At 45.2% G+C, this 13,611-nt stretch overlaps 1 protein-coding gene across 2 annotated transcripts in view; it reads left to right on the top strand.

Moving 5' to 3' along the window:
* The window catches only part of MCPH1 (microcephalin 1), a 238,384-nt gene that overhangs the window by 164,973 nt on the left and 59,800 nt on the right, over positions 1–13,611 (top strand). The gene's annotated exons all lie outside the window — the stretch shown is intronic.

The following is a 13,611-nucleotide window of genomic DNA, read 5'->3' on the forward strand; positions in this document are numbered from 1 at the left end:
GTGTTGTATTAACTCCCAAGATTTTTCTGTTTGAATTCTGTGACTCTGTCAGTCCCCTGGGTGACTTCCTTTATTAACTAAAACTTAATACTTTCGGGATTAACAGTATGCTAACCAGCCAGAGTGTGCTTGGGGAAAGGCTCAGAGTCTTCGCCGCAGTCTGTTTGTATCACAGTGCACGGGCTCTGTTCTTCCCGGTCTGTGGAAGCGTATCTTGCCCTGACCGGACGGACTGGACTGCCCATGGAAGTCAGAGTCCGTCGAAATCATGCACCAGCAGCTTGCAGAGCATTCCAGACCTACAATTTTAATTCTTGGGTGCTCCTGGAATTTGTGTTGTGAATTCTGTTTTCCTGGAACATGTGTTTTGCAGAGACCTCATTAGATCTTTAAGAGCATCCCTCCTCTGCATGGGCTGGCTCCCAGGTTACTTCTACAGCCAGGGTTCTTAACCTGAGCACCACAGAATTCAAGGGGTTCATGAACCTTGATGGCAGAAATACACGTCTTCATTTTTTTACCAAACTATAACTGAGATATAGCCTCTCCTTTAACGATGGAGTCTCCTTGTCATCAGACTCACCCCCAGATCTTGTTCCTTAATGTCCGAATAAAGTAGCATGTGTCATTTTCTGAGAAGGGGTTCAGAGACTTGGCCAGACTTCCAGAGGGTTCTGTCACTTGGGAAAGCTAGAACTTGTGCTCGGGGAGGGTCCTAGAGCAGAAGAGGTTGGTAATAATTCCAGCGTGATGCTGGTACATGGTTTCCACTGAAGGAGAAATTAAAGAAAATGCATCCATTCCCGCTACTGACTGTAGGGGGAGGCATGTAGGCTCCGAAGACAAGCCCCGAGACCTGAGGCAAATGCTAACTTCTCTAAGCCTCAGCTCACTTGAAAAATGAAATGATTCTTCCTCTGTAATGCCTTCCAGGATTGAGATGATACAGACTGGGATCATTTTGTCAGTCCTCTCTGTTCAGTGGAAAGCTCTTCTTCCACCACCAGGTATTGGAACTGTGTTATTCTCTGAACGTGACGCAGGAACATCGGGTACACATGGTTTGTTCTATGGGTATAAAAATGGCTCGTCTGCCTTCCAGGCTAGTGAGGTGGTTTTAGAAAGTAGCTGCAGGAGGAGGTTGTAGGGCAAGAACTTCCAGTCCAGTGGTTTGTATCAGACCCTCTGCTGGGTGCTGGGGATGGATAATAACGCGCTGGTGCTTCCGATGAGAATGCGGGAGAGACCCGTCAGCTAAGAGGGCTTGAGGAGAGGAGGGACTGGGGGGGCATCCAGAACCGAGACGCCGCGGCTGGGGCACCGACCACGCAGGCGGGGGTGTGGATGCTGCCTTATCGGTCCCTTTCAGGCCCTCGTAGGTTCCGAAATGGGAATTATTAATTATTAGAGAGCTGTGGGGAGGTTCTGCTTAGACCAGGGGATGGCGAACTGTTTCTGTAAAGGGTCAGATAGATGGATGGCCTGATATTGTAGGCTCTGCGGGTCACCCCATCTCTCGTAGCTACTCAACTCTGCCGTTGTAGCATAACCGTGGCCATGGACAATCTGTGAATGGGGGAGGGTGACTGTGTTCCAGCCAAGCTTTATTTGTGGACCCCAGAGATGGACCCCAGTTGAAATGTGAATTTCAACCATTTAAAGACATTGAACTCTGTCTTAGCTCCCTGGTTGTTTCAGCCAGACCACGGGCTGCTGTTTGCTGGCCCCTGAGTTAGAACCTAGCGGAGTCTGCTGGGGTGGGGATGTGGCATGGGGAGTGAGGCCATTCTAAATGCACAGCAACTGTCCCATGCCTCGGATCGTGGCATGGCTTCTGGAAGAATTGAGAACCACGGGACCAGCTGGGAGAAGGGACTTGCGAAAGGGGCAGGAAACTTTGACCAAAAAGAAAGCTGTGCTTTGAAGCTGGATCTAAATGCAAGACCAGGAAGGTGTGCTTGGAAACGGGGCTCTGGTACAGATGTCACGCTTATGCCCGGCCTGCCGTGGGCAACACACCAGAACCGGGGGGGATGTTCTTAGCATCAGCACCGCCCACGGAACTGTAAGTCCGTGGCGGAGCAGGGAGAGGATCTGCCAGGCCCCGGCAGTAACTTAGGGGAGCCAGTAGGAGGCCCTAGAAGGAAGTGGCAGACCTGGGTGGGGAGCGTCACGGAGGAGCCCGAGCAACAGCCAAGCCTCCAGCTCTGGGCCACAGACAGGCCCACCGTGGTGGTTCTCTCGTAGCTGTGTGACCGCTCCTGCCCCAGCCCGGAGCCAGGGCGGGGGTTGGGGGCAGTGTAACAGGCTGAGCCCAGCCCAGATCCCCCTCCACACTGAAGAGAGACTTGACTGCACTGCTCAGAGCTGTTGTTAACTGTTCATTTTCAAAGAGAATCCTGAGTTTTCCTCAGTACCCTGCCAGTGGAATAACAAAGGCAGACGGAACTATGAAATGAGAAATATTATTCTAGCCGTCCCCAAAGTGGCCTGCCTGCCCAACCGCTTTGTTCCCAAACAGTTCTGCCAGACAGCTGTGCGTGGTGTTACTTATTTTCTTAATAATGTTTGTTTTCTCCCCCATACTGAATGTCATCAGCTGAAATTTGGGAGGCTCCCCTTTATTTTCTATAGGGCAATCTCAAGTTCTCCTTGCATTTTGCTAAAACAAGGTAAATCATGTTTGATGTACCAAAAAGATCATGTTTAACTATTGCTGAAAAAAAAAGTCATCATGACAAAGAACTCTGAGCTCACTTCAGTTTGGCCTGTGGAACAAAAGCTCTAATGTGTGGGAAGTGCCAGAGGTTCTCGCCTTGTTCGTGACCTCCCTGCCCCCTCCTGATGGAGGTCCATGTAGATGGAGATCCACTTCTGTCTGGATCATGGAGTCTGACCTACCACAACCTTCCAGAGGCCCCAGGTCACCCAGAGCCATATCAGAAGCTCCCAGACACTGGGCTGTGTTGGAATGGTGTCTCAGGGACCCCAAAACCAAAAAAGGATCCCAGCTTTGGAACGGTGCAAAGTAAGGCAGTCCCCAAGCCATGGACGGCCAAACAGCGTTTTTGAGTTGGCCCATGTGCTCCTTGCTGTTGGAAAGTGAGCCGGTTATCACTCAGGATTCAACTGGTGGTTACATTGTTAAATCAAGGGATGGAAGTCAGACTGACCAGTCCAGGGAGAGGGGGAATAGAGCTTTCTGAACTGTTAAAAGTCCCAGTAGGTGTAGGTGGCAGATGTCTGCTCTGAGAAGCCCCTCCCTGATTGGAAAACACATGGAGAGTACTCGGGCGCTAAGAGGCACATGCATCTCCCACATCTACAGAACCTTTGAGCCCAAGGCTTCTGCCGTCCTGTCTGCCCAGACCCTCCAGAGCCTTCTCCTGCCTGCTCTGCTCACCGCCACCCAGAGCAGAACACTGCGATCCCAGCACTGCCTCCATGCCTCGGGCACGGAGACTGGGGCAGGCTCACTTGGCCCGCGTGGGCTTAATTTTTGGAAAGTGCTATGTTGCTAGAGGAGGGACTCGCAGAACTGAAATACCCTAATAAATGAAGCTGGGGACGCTCTGTTTCGATTTTTGGCCATTTGTGGGGGAGACAGGCACACTCAAGACACTCAGGCGCCTGCCTGGCATGCCGGAGCCAGAAGGGGCTTCGGGGACATTGGCCCGTCTCCTCCCCTCTCCCAGGCTTTTTAGAAACCGGCTAAATGAAATCAGTCAACGTGTTTACGTACAATTTAACGTTCAGTGCACAGGGAAAACCATTAGAAAGTTCAGTGGACATAAAATTGTTGTTAGGGAAAGTTATTTTTACTACTTTTATTTCCAAATTGTATATAGTAATGAATGAGAGCTTAAAAAAGAAGCTGTGACTGGAAGGGAGGGAAGGAAGAAAGGACAGACGGACGGACGGACGCACGCACGCCAGTATTTCAGTATTTCAGCTTTCGAAAAGCAGGCTTCCTCTATAATGATTTCTTTATCTCGGAAAATGTTTATTTCTACTTGATTTCAATATATGTTGAATTGAACCTAATCTACAAATGGAATCTAGAGCCATTTGCAAAAACTTTGGTTATGCCTCTCTATTGAGTTGCTAATCATGTTGATCTACCATTAAATCTTGAACCTGACAGTTGAAAGATAATTCCCCGCCACGAGATTTGGGGGGAGAAAATGCCAAAGAAAAGGCCCTTCAAGTTACCATAAAGACAGAAAGAAAAGAAAAACAAGTGTAACTATGAACACACACACACACACACACACTCGCTCACTCCCTGGGAAGGTAAGCCTTGCTGCCATGATAGATATGGAAATCAAGGCTCAGTGAAGGAGGTGATAAGCATCCCACAGCCCAGTGTGTCTCCGTTAATGGTGATAAATTTAAGAATTTAAAGCAATAATTTTTACCCTGATTTTAGCATGACAAAGCTGTAGTGTCCTCAGAGGGGCATTTCACCCTGGCGGTCACCCCTGTGCGGGCAGATGCATGTCCCCAGTGACGACTCCATTTCAACGCCAGAGAGTTCTTGTCGCCTTTGGTCATCTTGAGCTAGAACTCCTGTCATGTGTGGAGCCCACAGGGTGCCCGCTTCAGTCGCCTGGACTTCTGGTGTCTGTGAGCAGAAGTCCTCTCAGAAGTGCACACCTCAGTGCAGACTTAAAATCAAATCGTGTGAATTAGCTTAGGACGGAATCTCTGGAAATTCCACCAATTCTCTGTGTCAGTTAAGCTTTTCTGTGCATTCTAGCTACATTCTCGACTTTTGGGCTTTACCGGCTGGTTTTCTTCCTCCTTTGCCTCTTTAGTTTCATCGGATGTAGATAGCTAGCAGAGGACGAGTTCCCTGTAGAATACACACGGTTCTGAAATGAGGTATGATGCTTAGTTTAGCACAATTTCCTGTCCAATTAAATGTAGGTAGCATGGGACATAAAATAACTGGCCCATTTATCTAGAGAACGAATTAAATGCCTCCCGCTTAGAATGGGGGCACTGGCTGCGTAGAATTCCCCTTTGTAGAAGGTGAGCAAATGTATATTTTGTTAAAATAAGGATCTGCCTGCGGGAGGAGGAGAAAAAGCCCTTTGCCAGATGTGTTTTCAGGCAATTTCCTTTCCTGGGAAACAGCCACTTCCCCTGTATTACCAGACCTGTTTTCATTCGCAGAGCAGACAAAGTAAGTGCTGGGACCAAAGGGCAGAGGCCCAGATAGCATCAGCCTTATCTGTGACAATTATCTGTCTTCTTGCCGCTGCCTCCCTTCTGTTTGAGGGAGGGCCACAGAGGTTCTTGGGGAGAGGGTTATACCGATGGAAAAATCAGGTTTAATCATAGCAGAAAAATCCCTTGCACGTGACTTCTTGGGTGGCTGTCATTCTTACTCAGCTTAGCTCAATTAAAAAGGTACCAAATACTCATTCCTTCTAGCTTATCAGAGTATTTGCTATGAAATGCCATCTGAAAGACATTGAGAGAGGACAGATCGTTTTTTAAGGAAACTTCAAGATTCTGAATCTTTTATAGTCTGCATGGCTGTGAACCAGCATAGCCTTTGCTAACGAATGCTTCATTTTTTAAAGGCCACGTTGTCCATTATAGGTAGGCTTTAAAGATTGAAGAGAAAAAGTTTTTTTGTTTGTTAGAAGCCTGGGAGATATCCAAGTAACTATTTTTTTAAAGATTTCATCATAAATTCCCTAAATTTTTAGGAATATTTTAGTTTATGTAATTCTCCTGTTACATAAACTTATCTCAAATGCTGTTTGATTTTAAAATATTTTCATTCTCTAATATTTTTATGGAGTATTTTATCTTCTCATCAAAAAAAAAAAAAAAATGCCCAAAAGGTCAAGATACAAGTCAAAACTTTAAAAAGTCAGTGGATGAAATTCTAAAACAGTAGATGTGTGCATTAGCTTGATATATTTTTGCCAGTAATTCTGAGTTCTGTTTTCTCCCCATAGGAAAAAAAATAATGCTGAACATTTTCTTTCAGTTGATTGGTATCAGTGATTACTGTTATACCCATGACCAATATAAAGTCAATAGGCTCTTTCCTTTGACTAACACAATGGTTCATGAGAGATTTTGAGGTAGGCTTATAATTTTTATATTAAGTGCTCCTAAACTCATTTAAATGAGGTTTTAGAGAATTCAAATTCTTTACTCGTGGGAAATGTGCACGGTCTCTTTGTCATAACCATTCTACTAAAGGACTATATGAATTTCTCTCAGAATGAATTTTCCTTTGAGAGCGGCTTACTGCCATCTTGATTAATCTTTGTTTAATCTAAATTTATAAAATTTTTATCTTAATTATGAGAAACCTTTTAAAATAAGAGATAAAAATGTCATATGTGCTATTTACATGAAGATATATTATCTCTCTTGGTTATAGGTTAACATAAATAAATTTGCTCATGTCAAAGGAGTAAAAAAGTAAAAGCACATGACTCGCTTTTGGTATTCCTGCCTGCCTGACTGACTTGATATAAAAAAATCTTCCTGTGGGAAATTAGGCTTGATTATGGAGTAATAAGTATAAAAACTCATTTTTGAAGAATTATATATAGTTTCTGAAGAATTACATTAGAAATACAACAAATAGTTCTGCATAAAAGGAAGTGATGTTTGCATTCAAGTGTATAAAAATAACTCCATGCAATTCTTGTTCCTTGGTCAACTGAAGTATGGCTGTCAACTGATGATTTAAGTCTCTCCTAATAATATATGTATGTGCTCCACTTTTTGTCTTAAACACTACCTCAATTTCTTTGGTGCTCTGTTAGTATTAAACTTGACTTCCCAGAATGTTTTATTTCAAAGAAAGAGTCTAACTTCAAAGAAATACTGATACAAAAGAAAAAAAAAAGAAAGGAAGCAAATAATACAAAGCCTATAAAGAGACGTTTATAGTGGCATTAAGATACCTAGTTCCTGGCATCTGTTTCCCTCAAGAAAAAAAATATATATAATATATATATTTTATATATGTATAAAATATCTATCTATCTATCATCTATCTCTCTATTTACAGATAGATGTAGATATCTTTCTTCCTCTTTCTGTCTCTCATCAGTGGTTTGTGAAAGTCCTAACACACTTCTCGTAGAATATTTGCAGAAGAAGAAATACTGCTCACTTTACCCCAGAATCTGGATGTATATTTCAGTGATCTTTTTAAATTTATAGGTCAAAAAGTCTTGCTTGACTACAATAGAAATTTAAATGGAAATTTAAATTTAAATTTAAATGGAAACCTGCTAGAAAGGGTACCTACATGGGGATACAAAGATCACATCCACGGGTAGTACTCACCTGCTCCCTCTGCTGGCCTTATATCAGATAACAGGCAAGACCATCCACGTTTTCTTACAGTCCCTAATAGAAATGACATGCATTTTAGGGCATAAATCAATAGCAGTTAATGTGCAACCCGGAATGCCTTCATTATAGCTTGAATGCAAGAGAACGCCACACCATACGCAGAAGTTAAACACCTACTTACACGTGTATGTGTGCACACAGATGGTGAAAAATATTTTTCAGCCTTTGTTTCTCACACAGAGTCAGAAGCTATTTTAGTATCCTCTGGTGATCAGGTTACTGCCCAAGTGAGTCAGCTTGTGCAGTAGCAACAGTCAAAAAACTAGAGATTTTCATGCTGTTCCTTGTCTCTGTCAGGGCTGAATGCAGAGACCTGATCCCGCAGCAGTTTTTCTAAAGTCTGCTGAGGCAGATCCCCATTCGGACACGCGGGGACAGTGCAGTGACACCCGCCGAGGTGGCTCTGGGTGGTTTCGAGCAGGAGCACCCCTTGGGAAGCCTCCTGAATGGAGATGTGGTCCGAGTCAACAGCCAAGAACACTTTCAATGATTGTCTGGATCCAAATGTTTCATTTAGTTAAAAAAGAATCTTGTGGGGCGTGTGGGTGGCTCAGTCAATTAAGCGTCTGCCTTTAGCTCAGGTCATGATCTTGGGGTCCTGGGATCGAGTTCTGGTCAGGCTTCTGGCTCAGTAGGGAGCCTGTTTCTTCCTCTGCCTCTCCTGCCACTCCCCCGACTTGTGCTCTCACTCTGTGTCACATAAATAAGTAAAACCTTGGGGAAGGGGGATGGAATCTCATCCCTCCTCCAAAACAGAGACCCAAAGTGCAGGGAATGGCACGACAAGCTGAGAACGTGTAGTAAGCACAAGACCACGAACTGAAGAGGGGTTATGTGGCTCAGCAGAGTGCAGGGAGGCTGTGAACTTGAAGGTCCCACCCAAACCAGCTCCTGAGGTGTCAGCTCAGGCGTTCGGACTTTGGTGGAACCTGGAGCCAAGGGCATGTTTTGCAGAGGGCGTAGACTGTCCTGATTTTGAAAGGGCCCTGCAGTGCCATGTGGAGGAGAGGCTGGAAGAGAGGGAGATGAGAAGCGCCAAGCAGCTTAGATGTTACAGTCTCATCACCATGGAGCTCGAGAAGTCTTGAGAGGGACAGTCAGCAGGACTTGTAGATTGATGGGCCGTGGGGATTCCGGCCTTGGCACTGGTCGGCTCTTGGTGTTGACCCTTCCACTTAAAACAACTGAAGATGCTGGGTACGATAATCTAAAGATCATTTAAAAGGCATCGGTGAAATGACCAGATAAAAAACATCAGGCCCAGGGCACCTGGGTGGCTCAGTGGGTTAAGCTGCTGCCTTCGGCTCAGGTCATGATCTCAGGGTCCTGGGATCGAGCCCCACATCGGGCTCTCTGCTCAGCAGGGAGTCTGCTTCCTCCCCTCTCTCTGCCTGCCTCTCTGCCTACTTGTGATCTCTCTCTGTCAAATAAATAAATAAAATCTTTTTTTAAAAAAAAACACATCAGGCCCAAATTTAAGTGGAGCCACAGATGAAGGGAATCCAGGGGAATATCCAGCAGATTTCCCCTCAAAGCGTTTGGCAAATGGCAAACCTGAGCCTCCCTTTTCAGGGCCCAGGAGGGTGGGACAAGGGCCCACGCCCCAGCAGTGGAGAGTCTGAGAGGGGCCCCGCCGCGAGGGTGGGGCTCCAGAGGACTTGGCTGGCAGTGCCTGGAGCAGAAGGAAACCTGTCCGTGCTGCCTGACATTAAACAGAAAGGGGGAGCCCATCCCTGAGGATCATAACCGCAGGAGCTCGCTTTTTAGTTTTACAGAGAAAATTAGGTGGTTGGAAAAAAACTTAAGCCCTGCTGAATTTTTCTAAAGCGGTCCCAGGCTAGTGCTAGCAACCCCTCCCTGCCACCACCCCACGCCTCCAGTTTTGCAGCAGAAGTGAATCCTTCAGTTGGTTAAGTGTCTGTCTTTCGCTCAGGTCATGATCCCAGGGTCCTGGAATCGAGGCCTGCATCAGGCTCCCTGCTCAGCGGGATATCTGTTTCTCCCTCCACTTGTGCTCTCTGTCTCTGTCTCTCTCTCTCTCTCTGCTTCAAATAAATAAAATTAAAAAAAAAAAAATACACCTTCATCAAGTCCCAAAGAATTCTTACAGATAATTTCCCAAAGAAAATGCGTAACTCACGAGAATAAATGAACATGTAAGCAAAACATAATCTCATTAGCAGAAGTTGCAGAAAGAAGGAATGGCCAAAGCCAACTGGCAAAGAGCTTTACCAATGGAACCTGTCAGCCACACTTTATGAAATAACCATCTGTACTGGATTAGTTTCTTCAGGCTGCCGTACGTAACAACATGCCTCAAACAGGGGAGCCCCAAACAGCAAAAAGGCATTGTCTCACAGTCCTGGAAGCTAGAAGTGTGGAAAGCAGGTGTTGGCACACTCCCTCTGAAGCCTCTGTGGGAACCTTCCTTGCCTCTGCGTACTCCTGGTGATTTGCTGATGACCCCTGGCATTCCTTAGGTTACAACCATACAGCCCTGTTGTCAGCCTTGGTCATCACATGTCACTCTCCTGTGTGTGTCCCTGTATCTCTACGTGCCTCTGTTCCTGTGATGCTGCCAGTCCTACTGGATTAGGGACCCACCCTACTCCATCATGACAGCTTAACTAGTTCCATCTGCTACAATCCTGTTTCCAAAGAAGGCCACATCTGGAAATTAAGATTTACATCTTGAGGGAGGGGGGGCACCGTTCAACCCATAACACTTACTGTGCTTAAAGGTATAAAATTTTGAAAACGCCTTAAAGGGTCATAGCATTAAAGAAGAAAAAATCTGGTAGACCTAAAAAGAGAACCTAGTGAAATAAGAAAAACAATACAGTAGCTGAACTTCATAGTTGAAAGATCAAAAAGATTAGATGCATCTGATGATCTGAAGAGAGACTCACTGAGTTGACAGATAAGTCAGGGGAATTCATGTGAGAGGACAGCACGGACAGGCGGCAGCCCTTGGAACGAAGGTGAGGGGCCTGAAAGTGGAATTTCAGTTGTGAAGAATAGAGAGAGAACAGGACAGATGGTTTTGCAGATTTTCCCCAATAATGAAGGACATTGAGCTATAGATTCAAAAAACCGGTGAATGACCAACATGATAATAACAAGACCCTATAAAGGAATGAGGGGGAAGAGTCAGGAATAATGGCAGCTGGCTGGTTGGTGACACACCGGGGCCCCGGAGAGAGGAAGGCAGGGGAGGAGATGAATGCACCTGCGTGCACGTTCAGTTGTAATTTTCATGATCAATATCAGGGCCAGTTTTCTTAAGTAACTGAGTATTAAATAGCACAGAAAAATAATGAAAAACAACAGCTACATAAATTGCATAAATCTTAACAATCTAGGTTTTTCCAGATAAAGTGAAATAGCGGGATGTTGTCATCAGCCTTGACCCCTGACCACAGTTCCACTGATGCAAGTTCTGTGGATTCCGGCCTAGTGTCCTGTTCTCTAGATCTCTGCTCTAGAGCACAGGGAGAGGAAATAAAGAAGACGCAGACTGGTCTGTAAAAAGTGACTTCGTAGTGTCTTGAGATGCTGCAAGTGATTGAAAAGAAAATCTTCAAGATATAATTAGGAGCAAGGTAACTTTTCTTTTTCTTTTTCTTTTCCTTTCTTTTTTTTTTTTTTTTTTTTTTTTTTGTATAAATTTCATTTCTCTGAGGGCCATTGCTATAGTTGAATTAGGTCCCCTAAAAATTCATATACCGAAGTCCTAACCCCAGTACCTCAGAATTAAGCCTTCCTTGGAAGTAGGATTTGTGGTTGGAAATAGAATTAGTTATACTTCACATTAAATTACGTTGGTGACTCTACACTGTAGAAGGATGGGACCTAATCTAATATGACCAGTGTCCTTACAAAAAGGGGAGATTGGAACACAGACACACACACACAGAGAGGACACCATGTGACAGTGAAGGCTGAGGGCAAGCTGATGCTTCTGCAAGCCAGCAACCACCAAAGAGCACCAGAAACCGCCAGAAGCCGGGAGAAACCTGGAACACATTCTCCCTCACGCCCTCGGAAGGAACCAGCCTGGGGACACTCTCATCTTAGACCTCCAGCCTCCCAAGCTGTGACAGAAGACGTTTTGGCTGTCAGAGCTACTCAGCATGTGGTACTTGGGTAGGGCTGTGCCAGCAAACAATACAGCTTCCCCCAAAACTAGCATTAGCAAGGGTGTTAAAATGCAGGGCTGCCTTGCAGCCTTCCCCAAACACTGGAACTGTTTAGTTGTGCGCTAGCTGGCAACACTTATTGTCCTTCCCACTCAAAACATGTTTAGGCCTTCTTCTGGATCAGTGTTCTAAGCCAAAGGGCTTGCATTTGGTTATCTCCCATGATAATATGTTTCCCTTCTTTAAGGGCAGAGTGATGTTCCGTACGCCCCGAGCTGCAATGCTGGGTTAGGCTTAGTGAGTGACGGAACACAGTACTCCAATATTGTAACCCTTTCGGTTTTCAGTCGTTTCCTCTTACTCAGTTCAACAAATGAAAGACATTGTACTAGATGTAGAAGAAACTCAAATTAAGGAATTGTCAGTTATCCTACAGTCTGGAAGGAGCCTGTGAGAATTCTCATTAATCTCCTGCCTGGAACCTAAGTGATCCAGAGCCTAATTAATCTGGTGTCTTCCCCCCTCTCCAAAATAGCTCCAAGAAGACTCAGACCAGTCCGCGATTGGCGTCCTAGAGAACCAATCCTCCTTTGCTTCCATGTCTTCCCATGAGGCGGCAGAATAGCTCCTCTATTTCCGAATTTGAAATGGGGGCTTTTCCTGCCTCACTAACCCACTGGGTAGATCAGAAGTGGTCTCTCCTTTGACCAGCAGCTAAAAATACCACCCTGGCATTGTTTCCCAGACGCTCGACTGCCCTGGTAAACATTCGGACCGTGATCTCTGAGAAGAATAAGTTTGATCCTCTGCGAAGGCTCATGGGAGAGGGAAACGGGTGGAAATTCTTTCTGGAACTGGTATTTCTAGGAAAACACTCAGCCAGAACTTGCAGCTGTTCGCTATCCAATATCAATTCTAAACAACATTTTAGTTGGCAAAAGAAAAGTGAGAAAACAATAAGGCTTGAAGCCTAAAAGTTTGGGAAACCCCTTTCCATAATGTGCTTATTTAGGGCTCGAAAATATGCCTGTTTTCTGAACACAAGAGCTAATATCCAACTTCTCTAAGCCTTGCCTTCCTTCCTTTCTTTCTTTCTTAGGGGTGTATTTAGAATGTTTTAATAATTAAAAGAGAAAAATACTTGACCATTTTTTCCAAACATAATCTAAACCTCATTATGCAATTGGCTTTTTTTCTCCTTTTCCAGAATAGACTATTCCATTACTACCAAAATGCCAGTAGATTAGAGAATCGCATAGAATCAAATGTAAGTTGGTCAGCAATCAAAATTCTGTAGCAAGATGTGTATTTGGACACATGTAACCCAGGGACAGTGTCTGATCATTTCAGAAATGCTGTCATCCACACGGGAGAGTTTCGGGTAGGCCGACACATCAGAAAGCTGCTCAGAGAGAAAGGGGCTCATTCAGGGCCCAAGCAGATGCTTTGCTTCTCAAAAGAAGCCAGGCAGAGCAGCACAAAAGACGAGTGATGCCTTGTATGATTCAGACTTGGATGCTGGTCCCTGCACTGCTCGCTTTAGCTCCTACCCGTTGGGAATACAGTTTGACTTCTCAGCCCGTAGACTTGATTATTCCTGGAGCTACTTCACAGGCCAGCGTGCCTGGGTTTTATGCAGAGATGGTGCAAAGATCCTAGCAGTGGGCCAGCTCTCCAAAAGCAAACCTAGGGCCTGGGTTGTCAGGTCTGGATGTTTCCAGTATTGGTGGAATTCCAAGAAGGAATTCGAAGGCTCTGCTTAGCCTGCAGTGTTTCAGAACACTGGGAACTGCCCCAGACAGGGTAAGAGAGCCGCTTCCGTTTCCTTCAGACTCACCTGGCATCTGCCTGGTCCTTACCAGCCTTAACTACTGCAGCCTCTGCTCCCTCCGTTGACTTGAGAACAGCTGTGACAGGGTTATCTGGAGAATTCGGTGACATTGGCAAAGTATCAGGCACAGAATCTGGTGCATAGATTACTGCCCGTCCTCCGTCCCATTCTCCATATGATTAATGATCAAAGAAAGATTGCTTCATTGAATGGGGTTTCATTTATTTATCTATTTATTCACTG

Source organism: Mustela nigripes, chromosome 18, assembly GCF_022355385.1.
Source record: "Mustela nigripes isolate SB6536 chromosome 18, MUSNIG.SB6536, whole genome shotgun sequence".
NCBI lineage: Eukaryota > Metazoa > Chordata > Mammalia > Carnivora > Mustelidae > Mustela > Mustela nigripes.